This window comes from Castor canadensis, chromosome X, assembly GCF_047511655.1.
Source record: "Castor canadensis chromosome X, mCasCan1.hap1v2, whole genome shotgun sequence".
Lineage (NCBI taxonomy): Eukaryota > Metazoa > Chordata > Mammalia > Rodentia > Castoridae > Castor > Castor canadensis.
The window spans coordinates 71,048,861-71,070,732 of record NC_133405.1 but is presented as its reverse complement, the minus strand read 5'-3'; the positions used below and the strand labels follow the sequence as shown (position 1 = coordinate 71,070,732).

At 37.3% G+C, this 21,872-nt stretch overlaps 1 pseudogene; it reads right to left on the bottom strand.

Annotated features, from left to right (window-relative positions):
* Nucleotides 1-7,834: 7,834 nt before the first annotated feature.
* On the bottom strand, nt 7,835-10,630 carry LOC109703138 (transcription factor Sp1-like; annotated as a pseudogene).
* Nucleotides 10,631-21,872: the final 11,242 nt, after the last annotated feature.

Below are 21,872 nucleotides of genomic sequence, written 5' to 3'. Positions count from 1 at the left end.
CATCGGTATTGGAGCATCTTGGTTGTTTCTGTTGCTTAGTTATTGTGAATAGTGCTGCAATAATCAAAGGTGTGCCGGTGCCTTTGTTGTAAGCTGACTCACATTCCTTCGGTTATATCTCTAAGAGTAATATTGCTGGATCTTATGGCAGATCTATTTTCAGTGTTGAGGAGCCTCCATACTGTTTTCCATAGTGATTGTACTAGTTTATGTTCAAAACCAGAAATATATGAACCCTGCATCCTTGCCAATATTTGTTGTTGTTTGTGTTCTTGATGGTAGCTATTCTAAAAGGAGTGAGGTAGAATCTTAATGTGGTTTGATTGGCATTTCCTTTATGATCAGCGATGGGGAGCATTTGTTCTTGTGTTTTTGGCCATTTGGACTTCTTCCTTTAAAAAGGCTGTGTTCAGTTCATTTGCCCATTTCTGCATTGGGTCATTGAATTTTTGGGAGTTTAGTTTTTTGAGCTCCTTGTATATTCCAGTCATCAGTTCATTTTCTGATGTATAGCTGGGAAAGATTTTGTCCTATTCTGTGGGTGACCTCTTCAATTTAAACACCACTGCTTTTGTTGTGCAGAATATTTTAAATTTCATATATTCCCATTTGTTGATTCTTCCTCTTAGTTGCTGAGCCACTTGAGTTGTACTGAGAAGGTCCTTGCCTATGCCAACTACTTCCAGTGTTTTCCCTGCTCTTTCCTGTACTAGCTTCAAGGTTGCACATCAGATATTAAAGTCCTCAATCTACTTTGCATTGATTCCTGTACAGGGTTAAAGACATGGTTTTAGTTTCAGTTTTCTGAAGACAGATATCCAATTTTCCCAGTAATATTTCTTGAAGAGGCTGTCTTTCTACATTATATGTTTTTTATGCCTTTGTCAAAAAATAGGTGGGTGTAGCTGCATGGATTTGAATCTGGATACTCTATATACTGCTTCACTGGTCTTCATATCAATTTTTGTGCTAGTACCATGTTATTTTTATTGCTATGACTCTGTATTATAATATGAAGTCAAGTACTGTGATACCTCCAGTATTACAATATGAAGTCAAGTATTGTGATACCTCCAGTGTTGCTCATTTTGCTCAGTATTGCCTTGGCTATTCATGGTCTTTTGTGTTTCCAAATGAACTTTAGTGTAGATTTTTCAATCTCTGTGATGACTGTCCCTAGGATTTTGATGGGAATTGCATTGAACATGTAGATTGCTTCTGGTAGTATAGCCATTTTTACTGTGTTGATTCTACCCGTCCATGAACATGGGAGATCTATCCATCTTCTGCAGTCTTCCTCAATTTCTTTCTTCTGATGTTTGTAGTTTTCCTTGTACAGGTCATCCACATCCTTTGTTCAGTTTATTCCTAGGTATTTGATTTTTTTTAAGGCTATTGTAAATGGAATTGTTTTCCTATATTATTTCTCAATTTGTTCATTGTTGGTGGATAGAAAAGCTGCTGGTTTTTGTAAATTGATTTTGTATCCTGTTACTTTGCTGAAGCTGTTTACAGTGTCTAGGAGCTCTTTGCTGGGATTTTTTGGGCCTTTCAGGTATAAAAATCATGTCATCTGTGAACAGGGGTAGTATGACATTTCCTTCCCTATTTGTATTACTTGTATTTCTTCTTCCTATCCCATTGCTCTGGCTGGGAATTCCAAGACTATGTTGAATAGGAGTAAGGTGAGTAAGAAACTTCATCTCATTCCTGACCTTCAGGGAAATGGTTTCAGTTTTCCCCTATTAAGTATGATGTTGGCTATAGGTTTGTCATATGTAGCCTTTATTATGTTGATGTACATTCCTTCTATCCCAAGTTTTGTCAGAGCTTCTATCATGAAAGGATGTTGATTTTTGCCATTTTTTTTACTACATCTGTTGAGATGATCAAGTTGTTTTTATTATTACATTTATTGTTTTGCATATGTTGAACCATCCCTGCATCCCTGGGATGAAGCTGACTTGTATATGGTGTATGATCTGTCTGATATGCTGTTGAATTCGGTTTGTCATTTTTTTATTGAGAATTTTTGCATCTATGTTCATTAAAGAGATTGGCATTAGGTTGTTCATTTGAGATCTTTCTGTGCTTTTAATATATGCACACATGGCTATAAACAATCCCCATAGGACTGCTTTGCTATGTCCTACAAATTCTATTAGACTCTTTTGTCATTTACATTAAATTTCAGGAACTTTTTGATTTCTTCCCTATTTCTTCTATGTCTCACTGATCATTGAGCAATGTGTTGTTTAGCCTCCAATTGTTTGTGTGTTTTCTGCTACTTCTTTTGTTGTTGAGTTCTAGTTTGATTGTGATGTGGTCAGACAGTATGCAGGGGATTATTTTGATTTTCTTATATTTGTTTATTCTTGCTTTGTGTCTGAGGATGTAGTCTATTTTGGGGAAACTTCCATGGGCTGCTAAGAAGTATGTATATTGTGCTGTTAAAGGATGGAATACTCTGTATACATCTGTCAGGTCCATTAGATTGATGGTGTTTTTTTTTTTTATTTATTCATATATGCATACATTGTTTAGGCCATTTCTCCTCCCACCCCCCACCACCTCCTTATCCCCCCATCCCCTCTTACTTCCAGGCAGAATCTGTTCTGCCTTTATCTCTAATTTTGTTGAAGAGAAATATAAGCAATAATAAGAAAGACAAAACACTTTTGCTAGTTGAGATAAAGATAGCTATATAGAGAGTCAACAGTGCTTTTCTTTTTTTTTATTAAAAAACTTTTTTTAATTGGTTTACAAAGGAGCTACAGACTACATTGAAACTAATAAAGGCAAAAATAAAGAAGGGGGGGGGGAAGAGCCACAAAATACCCAGAAACAAAAAGTAGGGAAAGAGACAAGAAAGGAAGCTAAAAAGGTGCAGGAGGAAACTTAAAGACAAGAGATTAGCATCATACACACACAGGAGTGAGAGGGGAAAAGAGCAAGATGAGAGAGCATTTAAAAGTATTTATCCACACAGCCCTGGTGATAATTGGATAGGAACCAACAACAAACACAGCATGAGATCATTTAAGAGTTTTAAAAGGCAACAGTGGTATGGAGACTGGTTATTTCCAGTATTAAGAAAGTGAAATAACCTTGTTTTAGGCACAGATTGGAGCACCAACCTCTTGCACCAGGATGATGGACTTGGGCAGAGGGAGGAGGTCCTGGGGCAGCTGCCATTGGTGTGTGTAGAATGGATCTCCTTGGGTCAATCTCAGCATATTCTCCCCCAAAGCCTTTGTGTCCTAGACTGTAGGTAAGGACTATGGGATGTCACTGAGAGAAAAAGGATGATCAGAAATATGAAGAGCTGCCCTTATCCACATTGTTCAAGCGGAGTTAGTTACTGGAAAAGCTGGGTAGATGGGGCCCTTGGCCCTGTGGAGAAGGCACAGTGTGATTCCTGAAGGCAAGAATGGGAAAGCACACAATCCAGGGGACATATCAAAAGTCCTCACTACTTACAGCTGCAGCCTAATTCCATTTGTCATACTTTTTTTCTGATAGTAAACTGGGACTCAGGGAGTGGAGGGCAGATCACTGTCCCTCTACTCCCTTAACAAAGACAAGGAATGTTGGGCTATTTGAGTAACAAGGGGCAAATTTGAAAAAATGTCTTTCTCTCAAATGAATGTTGTAGAGAAATCTTTTTTTTTTTGCAGTACTAAAGCTTGAACTCAGGACCTACACCTTGAGCCAATCTACCAGCCCTTTTTTTGTGATGATTTTTTTTTGAGATAGGGTCTTGTGAACTATTTGCCTGGGCTGGCTTTGAACCCCAATCCTCCTGATCTCTGCCAACTGAGTAGCTAAGATTACAAGTGTGAGCCACCAGTGCCTGGCCTCTTTTGCAGTCCTTTGAAAGTCAAAGACCTAGGGAAAGAATGAAGCTGGGACTCCCCTTCTTTTCCTTTCCCAGTCTTCAATCTAAGGCAGGTGAGCCAAGTCTGGAAGAGGGAGTAGGAATTTTAAGCTTAAGGCTGCTCCCTGGGGTGAGGGGGTGTTTAGGGAAGGCAGACAAAGAAAAGAAACAGGTCATTCTCAGAGCTGGTCTGCTTATCCTCCTAGAAGAGGTTTGTAACCCTCGGAATAGAGCCAAGAAAAGCATCAGAGAGAACACAATCTCACAAACTAAAGTAATCAGCTGCCCATATTTTATCAGCAGTTTTCAAAAGCAATGTTTTCTGGGGTTGGAGAATTGCCATATCCTCCTCTTTCCCCAAAGCTACTGCTGCCACCGTTCATCCTTGTACATAAGTTACTGGCTCTCTTCTAAGGGAAGATGAAACTCTGAGATTTTATATTTCTCTTCCCAACCCAAGAGGCTACCCAGCTTTTGTCAAGGGGGAAGGAGAGCTAAGCAAAGGGACCCTTACTTAAGGCAGCTAGACTATCCTCATTTCCTTGGTTCCTGATCTCAAAACTCTTCTGATCTGATCCCAAGGTCCAAAGGGCATCAGGGTACTTACAAGTGAATGAAAACTTTAATCATGTAGCAAGAATGGGAAAGCACACAATCCAGGGGCAGTATCAAAAGTCCTCACTACTTACAGCTGCAGCCTAATCCCATTTGTCATACATGGCTCCCCCTAAGCATGAGAGGGACCTGATTAGTAACCCCTAAAAGAACCCCTTAAAAAGTATATAAATTTATTGCATCCTAGCAAAGACCTGCAGCTTCCAGTATTTACATCATGTGAAGATATTAACAATACAAAATATATTCTGAAAGTCAAACACCTGCAGTTCACAGTGCTTTCTCAGATTTGTTAAAAAAAAATACAATGCTTAGTTTCCTACATAGGAGTATATAAAAGCAAAAACTATTATATATATGTATATAGTAGAAATAAATCAGCCATAGTAATTTACAGCTTTTGTCTCCAACCCTCCCCCAATCATAATCTTTGCCCCATACTTTAGTCTATACTTTTTGGGATCAAAGTTTCTATTTATTCTGAAACCAAACTGAGAAATATCCATTAAATTGCATTTTATGTAGCACCCACAGATTGCTAGGTAGAAGTTCCCTGAAAGGAAAATGGTGTGGGTTATCAACTTCTCTGGGTAAAAAGTGAAAGTTAAATAAGCAGATGAATGTGAATGGGCAACATGAAAGGACAAGGAATGAGTGCTTTAGTATTACTATTTTTCTGTATCCCCTACTCTGCAAAGTTTGGCCATTAAAAAAATTTTAAAACTTATGAAAAAATTTTCAGAGTCAATATGCATGTCAGATACATTAATTTCTGCTAGTCGAAAGTTCAGGGAAAGAGTATTTTCAGTAATGATCTCCAGACTCAAGGAATGTAGTCTCTTAACTTCCTGTGGAAAAGACAGAATGGCTCACTGCAGCTTGGAGATTGAAGCAGAAGCCATTTCCATTTTAGGGCCAAACAAGATACTGGATCTGAAGCTTCCTTGATGAGTAGATAATAGGACAAATGGAAAAGAATAGGATATTAATTAACTTATGGCAATATTAATGAAAGGGGTGTAGAGGGTAAACCAGTAGCTTTTCACCCAAGAGAGAAACACCATCAAATAACTTTATCTAAAAGCTTACAGTCCTCAACATCATTTAGTTAAACATCTAATAATTTCAATAGTGGAGAAGATTATATTCTTTGAAATGCTCTAGCCAAATACTGCACACTTCAATTGAGTTATCCTGCCCCCTTCTTCCAAAAGATGCCAAAGTACATGATTACTAACATAATTAATAGGGTCTGAGTTAACATAATTAATAGGGTCTTTCAGGGCAAGGAAAGGCTTTGAGTGGGAATAAAGGATGTGATGGTTGCTAGGTATGAATGACTTTTACTTCAGCATTACTAGAATGTAATCTGAGGAAGTTTCTTGCAATAGTTCCCAAGTGTTGATAACAGTATTAAGTCTACAGAGAAAGGATCAAATGGAATGAACTATTCTTTAGAGTATTAACAGCTATTATATTTCAGGTTAACAACAACACAAATTTACCCAAAACCTAATTTGGATGGATTTTATATAAAATTTATAGTAAAATCACAGTGTCATCTACTTATAGACAAGATAAAAAAGACTTAAGAACAAGGGCTCTGATATAGACCTGGATGTTGGTTTCATTTTCAAACACAACAATAGTTTCTTCTTTAAAAGTGCAATAGAATATACCCCATTCATAGTTTTAGCTGAGTTAGCATAAGAAGAGAAATGACCTCAGGAACATACCCAGGTTTTCAGTTAGATTTCTAGGTAATGGCCTGAAAGGCATTTTGATCTAAATTTGATTTATTTTCCAACAATTTCAAATATAATTTCTCATCTGTATGTATATAATATACAGGCACGAACAGACATTCATACACTGACTCATACACAAATACTTCACTTTTTCTCTCAGATCAGGGTAATCTTTTTTATTGCAGGTCTTTTTTAATATTGGTTAACAGAAAACCTGTCCCCAACCTAGCAGACTACACACAAACACACAGCCATTTCCATACTTCCTCACAGTGAAAAGCTCTCTGACAAGATACCAGGTCAAGAGAGACAATGCATTAATGGCTGGTCCTTGAAGACAATTCTGGTTGCTTTTAAATATCCATGCCAAGTGCACGGAGTTCCCTGATGCTATAATTTTTGGATCAGTCTCTTCTGGAATCAGGCCATCAAAAAGCAGGATGATTTCTCCCAGTTTCTCCTATAAACCACAGTGGTAAGACAAGATTTCTTTTTGTTCTGGGCTATCATTCCCATGATCGTGTGCTTCCTTTTCCTTTAGAAACCACCCAAGTACATTCAAGGAAGAGTTAAGGTGGTTCAAGAACCACTGTCTTGTCACTGGCACATGCTCTTGAGTTCTGCATAATGGAAACCCGGAATAGATTCATTGGCTGATACTCCTCAACCTAATGGGAAAGAAACTACCAGAGATGTTCAAAAGAGGAAGTGTATTTACTTTCAAAATGTGAACTCAAAAGCTCATATGTCAAAGCTTAGAGCTACCTTGGAAGACAAAATCCAAATGTTCCACAAATTCCTGAACCCAAGTACTATGTGTCACTTCCTCTTCTGAACACATCTTTTTCCTACTTAAAGCTCCTGTCTATTATTTGACCACTTTCTTGACAGTTTATACAAACCAGTTTCAGATTATTCCCTTCAAAGAGTCTCTTATACAGTTCCACAGAAAGACTTCTGATTCCTGATCTTAGAGCAGTTAATGAAGGGAGATGCTTGACTCTCCAGCACAAAGAAAGTGCCTGTGTCAGTAGTATTTTGAACACTCCCTCCTCAGCTACCCTCAAGCATTAGACTGGGCTTCAAGGCTTCTGCTGCTGGGACTAAAGTCTTTAATTGAAGGTTGACAAAAGTGCCTAATTCAATGATCACTATCAAAACCAAAACATGAAGTGATCGGTGAGAGGAGGGGAGACAGAAAAGGTAGAGTCAGGAAAGGAGTACAAATAAAAAGACAAAATTAAGAAAGAAAACACATTATGTATGTATATATAAACTAAAAGCAGAGCATATGAATGCTTACTCTGATGGAAAGCCAAGACAACATCTATAGACAAGCTTGATGTATCACAACAAGGCTCAGCCATAGGGAAATAAGGCAATATAAAAAAAAATGACCAAGGTATTTTGGTCACAGAATGGTCTTCTTCCTCCTCCCAGCCAACCCCTGTGAGTGCATTTTTAGATATCTTTATATATATATATATATAATATAGAATCTGTTTTGTTAAAAAGTATTTCAATGATCGTATATATTTATCAAGGCATGATGGCTTTAGGAAAAGGAGGGGGAATCCATCATGGGAGAGCTGAGAAGGGGAAACGCAGGAAGGGGAGGAAGCTGGGGTAAGAAGTGTAGAAGAAACTGAGATCAAACAAATGCTCAAAGGGTGGCACCAACAGAATTTTCACTAATGTTTCTCAACTTCAAAGTGGCACTGATGATATAGGTGGGTACCAGAACCCCATCTCTTCTTTTGTATCCCTTCCCCAATTCTTCCCACCACCATGCATTTTAATGCCTCATGGCTCTCTCCCACATGTCTCTTGGACCCATGCTACCTTGCATCCTGGGGTTGATGGGTATTGGCCCATGTGTCTCTGGCCCCAGTTGCCTAATATCAGAAGTCATTGCCACTGATATTAATAGACTGCAGATCTGCCACCTGCATAATGTTGATACCACTGTTGGCAAGGCAGGCAATACCCTCTGGACAGATGGCCTCCATGGCTACCATATTTGTGGTAATAAGGGCTGAAGGGGTGGCAGAGCCGCTGCCTTCTGAACCTGCCCCACTGTCCAGGGGCAAAGTGCCCACACTCAGGGCTACACCTGGGCCACCCTTCTTATTCTGGTGGGTCTTGATATGCTTTGACGGTGATCACTCCTCATGAAGCGCTTAGGACACTCAGGGCAGGCAAATTTCTTCTCACCTGTGTGTGCGTTTGTGTCTCTGAAGCTCATCTGAACGTGTGAAGCATTTTCCACAGTATGACCAGGTACACATGAATGGCCTGTCTCCTGTATGCCAGCGCAAATGTGCCCCTAGGTGTGAGGTCTTGCCATATACTTTGCCACAGCCTTGGAAGTGGCAAATGTGCTGTTTCTTTTAGCCAGGGTCTCCAGAGCCTCTTCCTTCACTATCTTTACAGTAGGGACAGGTGCACGTTTCCCTCCGGGTCCTCCGACCAGCTTGGGGCTGTGGATCTGGGCTGTTCTCTCCTTTTTCTCCTCCTGCTGTATCATCATGCATCCCATCACCACCAGTCCCATGAAGGCCAAGCTGAGCTCCATGATCGCCTGGGGTATTTGCTATAGCCAACGGCAAGCCTGGAAGCTGGTGCACCTGGATCCCTGAAGTACCCAAAGCACTGAGGTTTATGGTCTGGAGGCCTGGCATGAAGGAGAGTTGAGCAGCATTCACAGTGACTGTGCCAGCAGGGATGGAGGCAGCTGAGGCAATGGGCATAAGTGTGGTGTTGCTGCTGCTAGTTTGCCCCAAGGAAACACCCTGCATTGGGGCCAAGGTGATTGTCTGGGCCTGTGGATTCTGAACTTGGAGGTTCTGCAACTGAAGAGTCTGCCAACTGACCTGTCCATTAGGTCCCACTGTTGGTGTCCAGATGATGATGGGGCCAGAGTTTGGAACAGCCTGAAGCTGGAGATTCTGAAGGGTTTCCTGGGAAATAGCTTGAGTTGTAAAGGTCTGTCCTGACAGTGGTGCTGCTTGGAGGGCCTGAAGAGCCTGTCCTCCTTGGAGTCTTGCTCCCATTTCCTGTGAGGGGAACAGGAAATGCTTCTCTCTTCCCCCCCCACCCCGCCCGGTTCCTCTACTAATAAACTTTACTGTTACTTTAAAAAAAAAAAAGAAAAGAGCCTGTCCTCCTTGAACTAGCTGAGGCTGAATAAGAATTTGTTGTTGCTGTATCTGCTGGTTTTACTCTCCTTCTTTTTGCTGACTTGCTTGCAGTGAGCCTCCAGATGTCTGGCTCTGTTGGATATTCAGAGCATCAGACCCCTGTAGCCCACTGACCCTCTGGGTTGTCTGACCTTGAGAGCTGGTCCCTGATGATCCACTGGTGGTGAAGTTCATAATTCCCATGTTGTTGGTGGTAGTAGTTGTTGAGTAGCTACTGGCGTTGGTGAAAAAGGAGCTGGAACTGGCTTGTGATGACACCAAGCTGGCAGAACTGATGGCAGTCCCTGAGGTGACAGGCTGTGAGCCACTCTCCTGGGACCCAGAGCTGCTGATCGTGACTGCCTGAGAGCTGGGAGTCAAGGTAGCTGCAGAAACGCTGTTGACAGGTAGCAAGGTGATATTCCCATTCAGGGCCACTGGTACATTGGTCACATACTGGGTCTGTCTTGAGAGCACATTATTAGCCAGGCCTTGAAGAGGGACAGCCTGCTGGAGTAGGTTTGGCATAGCAGCAATGATGTTGCCTCCGCTTCCTCGATTTGTGATGATCTGTTGGTTTGCACCTGGTATAATCTGTATTTGACCAGAACCATCCTGCTGCACTTGGGCTCCAGTGGCAGCAAACTGCAGCTGTTGCCCATCAACGGTCTGGAATTGTGGGATTACTTGATATTGAGTGTTAGGCATCACTCCAGGTAGACCTGTCAGAACTTGCTGGTTCTGTAAGCCACAACATACTGCCCACCAGAGACTGTGCAATTCTTGGAAGACTCACTGCCTTTGCTGCCATTGGTACTGTTGCCACTCTGTTCCTTTGAGGTAGGGGTAGCCCCAGAGGAGGAAGAGATGATCTGCCAGCCATTGGCACCCTGTGAAAGTTGTGTGGCTGTGAGGTCAAGTTCACCTGTGCTCCCTGACTGGCTCGGACCCTGGGTGACTCAATTGTGCTGCAGGTTGCTGCCAGCAGAGCCAAAGGGGATGACTGGGTTTCCTGCCCTCCTCCTCCACTGCTGCTGCCTATGCTGATGCTTCGGGTCTGAGAAAAGGCACCACCACCAGTACCACTGCCCCCGTTATTGCCACCAACTCCTTTTTCAATCTTCACTACTGTGGTCATTTCATCCATAGAATGATCTTGGTCGCTCATGATGGCAGCTGAGGGACGAGCTCAAGGGGTTCCTGTCTGGGGGTGTTGGGGGGTGCTGGGAAAAACATGGACGATGATGAAGCAAGTGAACCCGGACCAGACAGGGAGGGGGAGAGGTTAGGAAGAGCTTGACAGTGCTTTTTAATTCTAGAAGTTCTTTGTTGATTTTTTTTGTCTAGCTGACCTACCTAATAGTGTCAGAGGAGTATTAAAGTTTCCTGCTATCACTGTGTTGGGATCTATCTGTGATTTTAAGTCCATTAGTGTATGTTTAATTAAGTTGAGTGCACTGACATTGGAAGTGTATTAGGTGATGATTGTTATTTCCTCTGTATATATTGCTCCTTTTGTTAGTATGAAGTGTCCTTCTTTGTCTCTTCTGAATAATTTAGGTTTGAAGTCCACTTTATCTGGTATAAATATTACTACTCCTGCCTATAAGTATTACTACTCCTGCCTTGGTAAATATTTTTGCACCCTTTCACCCTGAGACAGTGATTGTTTCCGTCAATCAGGTGGGTTTCTTGTAAACAACAGATTGTTGGCTCTTCCTTTTAATCCAATTTGCAAACAGTTGTCTTTTGATGGGAAAGTTTAATCCATTAACCTTCATTGTTAATATTGAAAGATATGTGGTGATTCCTGCCATTTAGTTGTTTTTGTTGTTTAGGGATTTGTGTGTGTACAGCCAATTCTATGCTTTTCTCTAATTAGTTGTCTGTTCTTCTCTTGAGGTTTAATATTTCCCATCCTTTCATGGTTATGTTTGTTTTCATCTTCTGTGTGTGTAGGATTCCTTTCAGAATCTTCTGCATTGGTAGTTTGGTGGTCATATATTGTTTTAGTTTCTGTTTATCATGGAAGACTTTTATTTCTCAAATGATTTTGAATGATAGTTTTGCTGGGTAGAGTATCCTAGGACTGAAATTATTTCTTTTCAGTGCTCAAAATGCCACACTATATGCCATTTTTTCTTTAAGCTTTCTGTTGAGAAATCTGCTGTTATTTTGATGGGTTTACCTTTATATGTTATTTGATTTTCCTTTCTTACCAGCCTAGAGTATTCTTTCCTTATTTTCTGTTTTCTGTGATAGTTGTTTTATTTATAATATGCCATGGAGAGGTTCCATTTTGGTCATGTCTGTTTGGCTTCCTGTATCTGCATGGGCATCACTTTCTTGAAATTTGGGAAATTTTCTGTTATTATTTTGTTTAATACATTGCATATAGTTTTTGCTTGTACTTCTCCTTCTTTAAAGCCCATGATTCACAGGTTTGGTCTTTTAATGGAATTGCTGAGTTCTTACGTATTCCTTTCACAGTTCTTGAGTCTTTTTTCTATAGACTCTTCTGTTTTTTCTTTAAAATCTATTATGTCTTCAAGCCCTGAAGTTCCATTTTCCACTTTTTCTAATCTTCTGGAGTTGCTTTCATCTGAATTTTGTATTTGATTTAAGGAACTTTTCCAGGATTTCTGTTTGATTGTTTTTTCTGATGTTTTCCATATCTTTGTTAACTTCATCTTTTATATCTTGTGCTATCTCTTATAACCTCCTTAGTTTCATTTCAAGGTTGTTGAAGTTGTCTCTTGGTTAATTTAGTTGTTTCTGTGTTTTCTCAAGCTTTTTATTTGTGTTGTCTTGATATTCTTTGAGTTGTTTTTGTATGTTTGCTTTGAGCTCTTCAATGTCATTCATGAGTATTTATATGACCACATTTTGAGATCTTTTTGAGCATGTCTTTATGGGCCTCACTGGACTCATTAGACACATAGCATCATTGCACTGGAGTCAACACCTGGTAATAATTTTCTACATTTTCCAGTGAATCCTCTATTAAATTGTTAGTCATTTGAGTGGTTTTATTTCCTTACCTTCTTCTTTTCCTCATGTTTCTGTGATTTGCTGTGCTCCTGTTTTATTGAATGGCTATTTGCAGGCTTTATTCACCTCTTATCTTTCCCTTAACTCAATTTCTGTGTTGTGACTGGCTTAATTGTTAACTAGGGTGAAATGCTACTTCTGTTCTCTGAGCTGGTAGTATAAACTAACAATAACAAATTCACTGATTTAATACTGGACCAGTTATTTACATAATCTGTAGAGTGTCCCTTGGTGATATTATCCATTAGCAGTGGAGATTGGAGGGATAACAGTTGTTTGGATAGATGTACATAGGTATTTAAAGAGATGCCACTGGAGGAAGTGAAAGAAAATGGGGACAGGTTTAAGGGGGATAGGGTGTGAGACATGGGGGTTATACAGAACTAAGTCCCTAGTGTGTGTTATTGTGTAGTTCAGTCATTTTTGGAGAAGGTGATATTTTCAGGGATTGATGAGAGATAGGAAGGATGGGGTAAATTGTACAGTTGGTGTAATAGGCTAACCAGTTTGTGGTACATATTAAGGAGGTTGTGATACTGGGTGAAGAGAGAGGGAGAGGACAGGGTGGTAGGGAGAAGAAAGGAAGGGATAGAATATGGATAGGAAAGATAAAAAATTGGGGGAGAGAAAGGAAAGTGGAACAATAGAGGGCTGAGTAAATTAGTGTTTGAACAGAATGGAAGAAGGAGGTAGTTAAGATGGAAGAAAAAATGAAGAAAATCAAAATAAAAATTAAAGATTAAAAACTCAAATAGGTGACAAGACTTTTTACTGTCGATTTGACCAAGACACTGTCTGTTCTTAAGGTTGGTATGCTAGGTTGCATGGCAATGGATGTTGATGTTTCCCCTACCTTTCAGAACGCTTTGGAGGTGATTGGCTCTTGGCGTTTGAGCCTGGGCTTTCTTAGTGGAATGGGCCCTTCAGTGCAGGTGGATTCTCAGAAGTGGTCCTGTGAAGAGCTGGTAAATGAACAGTTGCCAGCCCCTTCCACTCATATGACAAGCCTATGAGTTAGAAATGAGCTTTTCTCCTGGTAAGATTGTCAGTTTCAGTTCACTCCCAGTTTCTTCAAGGCAGTGTAATGCAAAGCTTTCACCACAGTGCTGCTGAGTTGCCCCATCCCCACACAGGGCATTTCAAGTCCATATTCTCTCCCTCTTCTTCCAAGCAGAGGGAAAATATTCACTCTGTGCCTTTGGACACAAGTTTTGCCCACGGGGTGTTATAATCAGCTTCCCAACTATGCTAGAATATGTGGTTCTCTTCAAAACAGAATGTGTGGTGTTCACATAGTGGGTTTGAGATTCACTCAGGGGGAAACAGGGCATTATGGGCAGGCAACAGTTAGAGGTTCTTTGTCCACACATGTTTGGTAGTTCCAAGTCTTCCCAGATGCTTGCAGCTCTCTTTCTGTGGCTCTCTGTGTTGCATTTTTACTGGCAAGATTACAGACACACTCAGGTTTAAACAAGTCAATGCAGGTAGATGGCGGTCAGAAGTTCTATGTCCACACGTATTATAATGGGTCAGCATTTTCCTAGATGCTTGCAGGTCCCTTTCTGCAGTTATCTGTGTTGTGCTTTGGCTTTACTGACCCAGGTGGAAAGAAAATAAGAGACAAAAAAGAAAGGAAGAAAAAAAGCAGCTTCTCAGTCAACATGTAGGCCAGCAACTGCTGGCAGTGTCCTGGCTGGAAGAAAAACCAGTGTTGCCCGATGCTTGCTGCCATGAAAAGCTGGAGTATTTATTTGAAATCATGTAGAGTCTATCAGTTATCTACCATCTTGATCAGTTCTTTTCAAATAACATTTTGAAACCCAATAATATAATCTTTTATTGTAGTTATTTAAATACTTCTCCACTTCTCCTATTAAGCTATAACCTTTGAGATTAAAATTCAGAATTGTGTAACCCATATTGGTTGGAAAAACATATTCAAGTGAACAAGTTGCCCTTTGTGTACATATGCACATTTAATGAATCAAGAAGCAAGTGACTTTATTTGCATGTGATTCCAGAACAATTGGTAATGCCCTTGCAATTTACATTCAATAAAGCTGTTACACTTACCTCTCTACTTGTTTTAAGTAGTTTTTCAAGTCTTGAATGAGATTGTGGTGCCTTGCTTGGCTGACTCATTTATGGGGGTCAGAGAAATATTTGGCACAAGATGATATCCTCGATTCTGTTGTTTCCAGAAACTTTATTATATCACATGTATGGTTTCAATTTTCTCTTGAAATTTAAATCAAACATGGCTGTCAATACACATTCTGGTTTTGCCTATAACTTTATATTGGACTATGAAAATTGTAGATATCTCAGGGGGCGTATGTTCTTATAACTTAACTACTGAAGTCCTTTTTTGTAATTATTTTACTGGTCTGCATAAATTACCACTCATAAAAATGTTGTGAATTCTATGTACATACAAATGTCTGCTCAATAGATTTATAGTTGTCAATAACAGAATCACACAGCCTAAAATAATAATGACATAGAAATAGAAATTTCAATGAATACTACAACACAAGTTAAAAACAATTCTCAAAATTATAAATGAGTTAAAACACTCCCTAATGTATTGTCTTCTTTAATAATAGTTAGCTTGTTGATGGTAAATTTCACAGATAATCATTTTGAAATATGCAACAGAGCCAAAGAAGAAAATAAAAACCTTCCAGAATGCCACAACTGTAAGTTAACAATTTTCAGAATTTTGAAAGATTACCTTTCAGTATTTTTTAAATTAAAATTATTTGAGGCTTCTATAAGATTTTATATTTGTCATCATAGATGAGCATGTATTCATTTCCTAAACATTGTTGAAAGCATTTTAGTGATTTGCACTATGCCATATGTTTTTGTGTATTCCCTTCTTGTTACTTTTAACATTTCACAATTATAATTTTTAAAGAAGAAATTATTTTACATGATTATTTTATACTTGTATGGAAAAACGATATGTTTTCCTTTTTTCTTAGCATACATTGATTACACAAAAGAGTTTCATCTTTTTTGTTGTTGTGCTAGGTTGAGGTACATTGTGGTATTTACATACAAGAGCACTTACAATGTATCAAATGTATTATACTTGAATTCACCCCCTCTGCCACTCTTCTTTATCCCTCCTTCCCCCATTCCTAGAATAGATTCAACAGGTATAATTTTTGCATTTACATACATGTGTTCACAGTATTTGCACCATATTCACCATCCTATTCCCTTTCCTCACAACCTCTCCCCTCCCACTGGTACCAATCCCCCAAGCAGGATCTGTACCACTCTCCTGCTCTCCAATTTATTAGAAGAAAAAAGAACAAGGAAAGAAACAACATTTTTGTTTGGTTGAGATAAAAGTAGCTACACAGGGAGTTTACTTGATATAACCCCAATTGATTTATCATCTTAATTTTTCTTCATTCTGCCTTAATCACTTTCTCATGATGGTATCAGCCAGTTTAAAAATTCTATACTCATTCTTGTGTAGAGAGTATATCTACCATACTCATCTTCTTAGTTTCCTTCTTTTACCCTACCGCTCTCATATGTAACCTTCCTTTAGTGTGACATGCTTTCCACAATGCTTCTATATTTATATTAGCTCTATATTCCACACATGAGAGAAAACATATGGCTTTGGCCTTCTGAGCCTTGCTAATTTCACTTAATATGATGTTCTCCAGTTCTATCCATTTACCTGTAAACAACAAAATGTCATTCTTCTTTATGGCAGGGTAAAATTCCATTGTATATGTTAGGAAAAACATCTCTCACAAAGAAAGCTCATGAGAAAAGTCTCATGTTCAAGAGCAAAGTTTAATGGTAGGCATGAGCTGTCTAACTGACCAGAGAAAGATGGTGCAAGGGCCGACTCTGGGCCAGGCTGACTTTTCATAGAAGAGGGAGGGTAAGAAGTTAGTGCATGCGCAGGAGTCCCAGACAGGGGCGGAGCTTGTCTTGGAGAGTGGGAATTTTTGTTAAAGGGCGGGGTTATCATTGGGAATGGTTCCATTTTCCAAGAAGTGAGGCCTGAAGATAAAATGGCCACTGATTTATAAAATGGTGGATTATTGTTCTATCAGTATGTAAATACCACATATTTTAATCTATCAATCATTGCATAGAGGTATACTATACTTTAAACAAGTTCACCCCCTCTACTATATTACATTAAAACCCATCCCTTCTCCCTCATCTTTTCACTTTGTGGGTTTCATTATAATTTTTTTCATATATATACATATATATGTTTCCTTACACCCCTCCTTACCCTCTCCTTACCCCCTCCCTGTGATCTATCCCCAGTCTCTCTTTTATACTCATGTCCAATTATTATCATTATTATTATTATAATTGTTATTTTAGGTCTAGATTCTACATATGAGCAAAAATGTGATATTTGATCCTCGCAGTTGGCTTATTTTGTTCATTTCACTCTTCTTTATGGATTAATAGTATTACATTATTTGTCTTTACCATGATATCTTTATCCATACATCTGTGATTCCAGGTTTATTCTGTAGCTTAACTCTTCTGAGTAGTGCTGAGCTAAACATGGCTACACATGTATATCTCTTGTATATTGATTTACACTCCTTGGGATATATACCCAAGGATGGAATGGTGTGGGCATAAGATAAGTTTATTTTTAGGTTTTTGAGGAATCTCCATACTGATTTCCATAGTAGTTGCACCAATGTACATTTCCACTACCAGTGTATGAGGGTTCCTTTTTTCCTGCATCCTTGCCAATATCTGTTTTTGTTTGTTTTCTTGATGGTTGCCATTTTCACAGGTGTGAGTTGGAATTTTAGTGTAGTTTTGACTTAGCATTTCTTTTCTTGCTAAGGATGTTGGACATATGTACTTATTCTGAGAACTCCAATTATTTGCCCATTCATTAATTCATTAATTGGATTATTTGTTCTTTGGTGTTTAATGTTTTTAACTCTTTGTATTTTCTGGCTATTTAACTTCACCTGATGAATGGTTGGCAAAGCTTTTCTCCCATTCTGTGATTTGCCTCTTCATTCTGGTAATGGTTTCTTTTGATTTGCAGAAACTTTTTAATTTCATACAATTCCATATGTGAATTCTTGCTGTTATTTCTTGGGCAATTGGAGTCTTCTTCAGAAAATAATTTTCTGGTTGATATCTTCAAATGTTCTTCCTATATTTTCTTGTAGTAGTTTCAAATTTTTCAAGTCTTGTATTAAGATCTTTGATCCATTTTGAATAGATTATTGTTTAGGGTCAGAGATAGAAATCTAATTTCAGGTAACCAATTTTCCTAACATTTTGTTGAAAAAGCTTCATCTTATCCAATGTATGGTTTTGGCTCATTTGTCTTAAAATGGTGTTAACATCACTGGTAAAGTTAGAATTATGTTGTATTTTGATTATTAAAGTTATGATTAAACTTGAACATTTTTGTTACATTCATTAGCTTCTTATTTGTCATTTTCTATATATCCTACATACTCTTCCACCAATTTCCTCCAAAAATTACACCTTGCATAATGATAGCACAATGACAGAAGCTGAAAATGGAAATCGATACAATTCATTGGCCTTCTTCAGATTTCACCAGTATTATGCTTATATATGTGCATTTCCTTGGCAATTTATAGTGTACATAGATTTCTGTGACTGACACCAAAATGTCAATACATAAGAATTTATCACCACAATATTTTTCATGTTGCTTTTTGATCATAAATAGTACCCAATTTGCACTCCACACCAGATTCCTTACCTCTGTAAAGAAGTAACAATTTCCATCATTTTTCTATTTCAAAGATGTAACATACATGAAATCATAAAATATGAAGCCCCTGGGGAACTTTTTTTCTCACAGACTATTTCCCTGAATATTTACTCAACTTGTTGTTTATATTCATACTCTGTTAGCTTCATTGCTAAATAAGAAATATTTTACAATATGGATATATCTATTTCTTTAACCATTCTTCCCCTCTTGCTCATCCAAGTTGTTTAAAAATACAATTGTATAAATACTACATAAATATACATGTAAATTTTCTGTGTAAACAGTGATTTATACAATTGCTGCAACATGTGACAATTCCATACTAAAATTTTAAAGGAACTGCTAATATATTTTTATAGTGGTTGCACTATTTTGCATTACAACCATAAACTCTGTGAATAACATAACTTTTCTTCACGTTTACTAGCATTATAATGTTAAGTTTTTTGGCAAATCTGGAAGCTAATGAAGTTGAACATGTTTTCATGGGTTACTTCTCATCATTTTTTTTTTGCTTATTTAATACCTATATCATTTTCCAATTTTCTAATTTAAATTTTAAAAAATTTATGCTGACTTATGAGAGTTAAATTTTGATTGATACAAAATTGAATGTACAAGGTACAGTGTGATGTTTTATTAATATATGTATACATTGTTCAATGATAAAATCAGGTTAAATAGCACATCCAGCACCTAATATATATTTCTTTTTGGTGAAAAATTCAAAGTCATCTCTTTTATCTATATTGAGTGAGAATATAAATTAGTTCAACCATTATACTGCAGAAAGTTTTATAGGTGTTTCTCAAAACTGTAAAAGTAGATGACCTGTATGATCTAGTAATTCCAATATTGTGTATGTATATGCAGGAAAGAAACTCAATATGTCAAACCAACATCTGCATGTCCATGTTTATTAATACATTATTCATAATAGCAAAGATGTAGAAAAAAACTTAAATGCCCATCAAAGGATAAATGGATGAAGAAAATGTGATATATATATATATACATATATATATGATGGTATACTATCTAATCATACAATGGTAATATATGGAATCAAATTAGATACATATCAAAAGATGAATGGATAGTGAAAATGTGGTGTGCATATACCATAGAATGTAATTAAGCCAAAAAAAGAATAATATGTTACCATTTGAAGCAAAATTAACGGAATGGGAAGATATTTTTTATTTGAAATGTCAAGCATAGAAATACATATACCACATGATTTTTTCATATGTGGATGCAGAAATACAAGCATAGAAGTGTAGAATAGTGATTTGTAGAAGTGATGGTGGATGTGGGGCAAAAGAGGAATGCATCTAAATATGTAGAAGTAATGTTAAGTTGCTTTACAGAAAAATTTGGTAACCATATTTCAAAAACATTCATAATTTATTCTTTAAATAGATGAGAGGCACATGAGGACTTCACACCCAAAATAATGACAAGGTGTTGGAAATGCTAATTACATTGATTTGATCACTGCACACTGTATACATATATTGAAATGTTACACAGTACTTGATAAATTTGTGAAACTGTTACATGTTAATCAAAATATTTTAATAAATGTCAGAGGAAATAGAAGTGTTAACTACTCTGACTTGATCTCTGTAGAATGGGTACTAGTGTGGAATTACCACAGTCTACAGTTAAAATAAGACCAAACAACAATATCTTAAAAGAGATTTGTAGGATTTCATTTTATGTTTAAACCCATGATATAATTTGAGATAAAATTTGTGTGAGTTTGAGGTTCAAGTCAAAGCTCAGTTTTAAAAAATACAAAATTACTTTAATAATATTTGTTGACACACCTGTGTGTCCACATTGAATTGCTCTGAACTTTTGATCAGTTTAGTATATTCCTGTTCTATATCTGAATTTTCCAGTCTATTCCATTAACCTATGTTTCTGTCCCTCAAGCAATACCAGTGTCTTGATTACTACTTCTGTATAGTAACTATGTGTTGAGTAAAGTGATTGCTATAATTTTCTTTCTACTTTTTAAGACTGTTTTAACTACTCTAGGACTTGTGGCTATCTGAACAAATTTTACAACACATTTGTCTGTATCGAAAAATCTGCCAGAATTTTTGGTAAGAATTTCAGTAAATGTATGAACCAACTTATATAGTTTGTATGCTATGTCTTCAGATCCAAATTCAGATTGAATTTCTCGTCATTTGTGTGGGTCTTCCTCAATTTCTTTCATTGGTACATTGTAATTGCCAACATACAGACATACTTACATTTTGTTATTGACTTTTATTTCCTATATATTTATTTTTGCATAGAGAAGATATTTGTTTTTCAAAATTATTCTACATATAGTGAACTTGCTGAATTTTTTTATTATAGGAGTTTCTTTTTATAGATACATTTGGGTTGCTTACAAAAGCAATCATACAATCTTCAAATATGAATGTTTTCATTTAACTTTGAAAACTGTTTTCTGTATCCTTTGTTTTCTTCTTCAGTGGTTACAGCATGCAGTGGTATGTGTGAATAGCAAAGGAGGGAGTGAGCATCTTAACTTGCACCCTATTTTAGGATTAAAATATTAAGAACTTCACTCCTAACTATGATAATCATATGTTTTTAACACATGTCCAGTACGACATTTAGGAAATCACATCCTATTTTTGTTTTTCAAGCATTCATATTAAGAAAGAGCAATGGACTTTTTCAAATGCCTTGAAATTTTCAACTCACATGACCAAGTGAGTTTTCTTCTTTAGAATATTAATATGTTGGATTTCATTAACTAATTTTTGAATTTTGGTCTGAAATCACATACCTAGAATAAATCTCATATTTCTTAGGCATATAATTCTGTTATGCACGATAGCATTCCATTTGCTGACATTTTGTCCAGGGTTTTGAACCAAACTTCATAAGCAATAGTGGTCTACAGTTTCTTTGTTATAATTTCTCTGACATTAGAGTACTACTGGCCTCATAATGTAAGCAGAATGTGACCCCTCTTATATTTGATGAATAATACTGTAAAAATATGAATGTAATTATTAAAATATTCAATAGAATTATTCAGTGAGCCACTTGTGAAAGAGGGTATCTTTGCCAGAGAATTACTTCAAATCCATTTTTAATGGATATAGGCAAATTCAGGTTACCAATTTCATCTTGTTTGAACCTGGAAGTTTGTGGTATTTGAGGGATTTCTCCATTTCTTTTTCATTGCTAAGTTTATGTGTAATGTCCTCTTTACCATTTCTTTATTACTATTTCAGTACCTACAGCACTTATAGATCCATTCCATGCTTTTTTCCCCCAAAATATTGATGATTATTGTGTTCTCCATTTTATCTCTTTTGACCAAGCTTCATCCATTTTATTTAATTTTTAAAACGTTTCCCACTCAGTACTACATTAACTGCATTACACAAATTTTGATATGCTATATACTAAATTGTAATTACTTGTACACGTTTCTTAATTTTTGAAGGTTAATTTTCACCCATTGTTTTGATTGATATAATTTTTTTTGGTGGAACTAGGTTTTGAACTCAGGACACCATGATTACAAAGGAGATGCTCTACTGCTTGAGATATACCTTCAGTCTTTATTTTCACCCACAGTTTTTTAG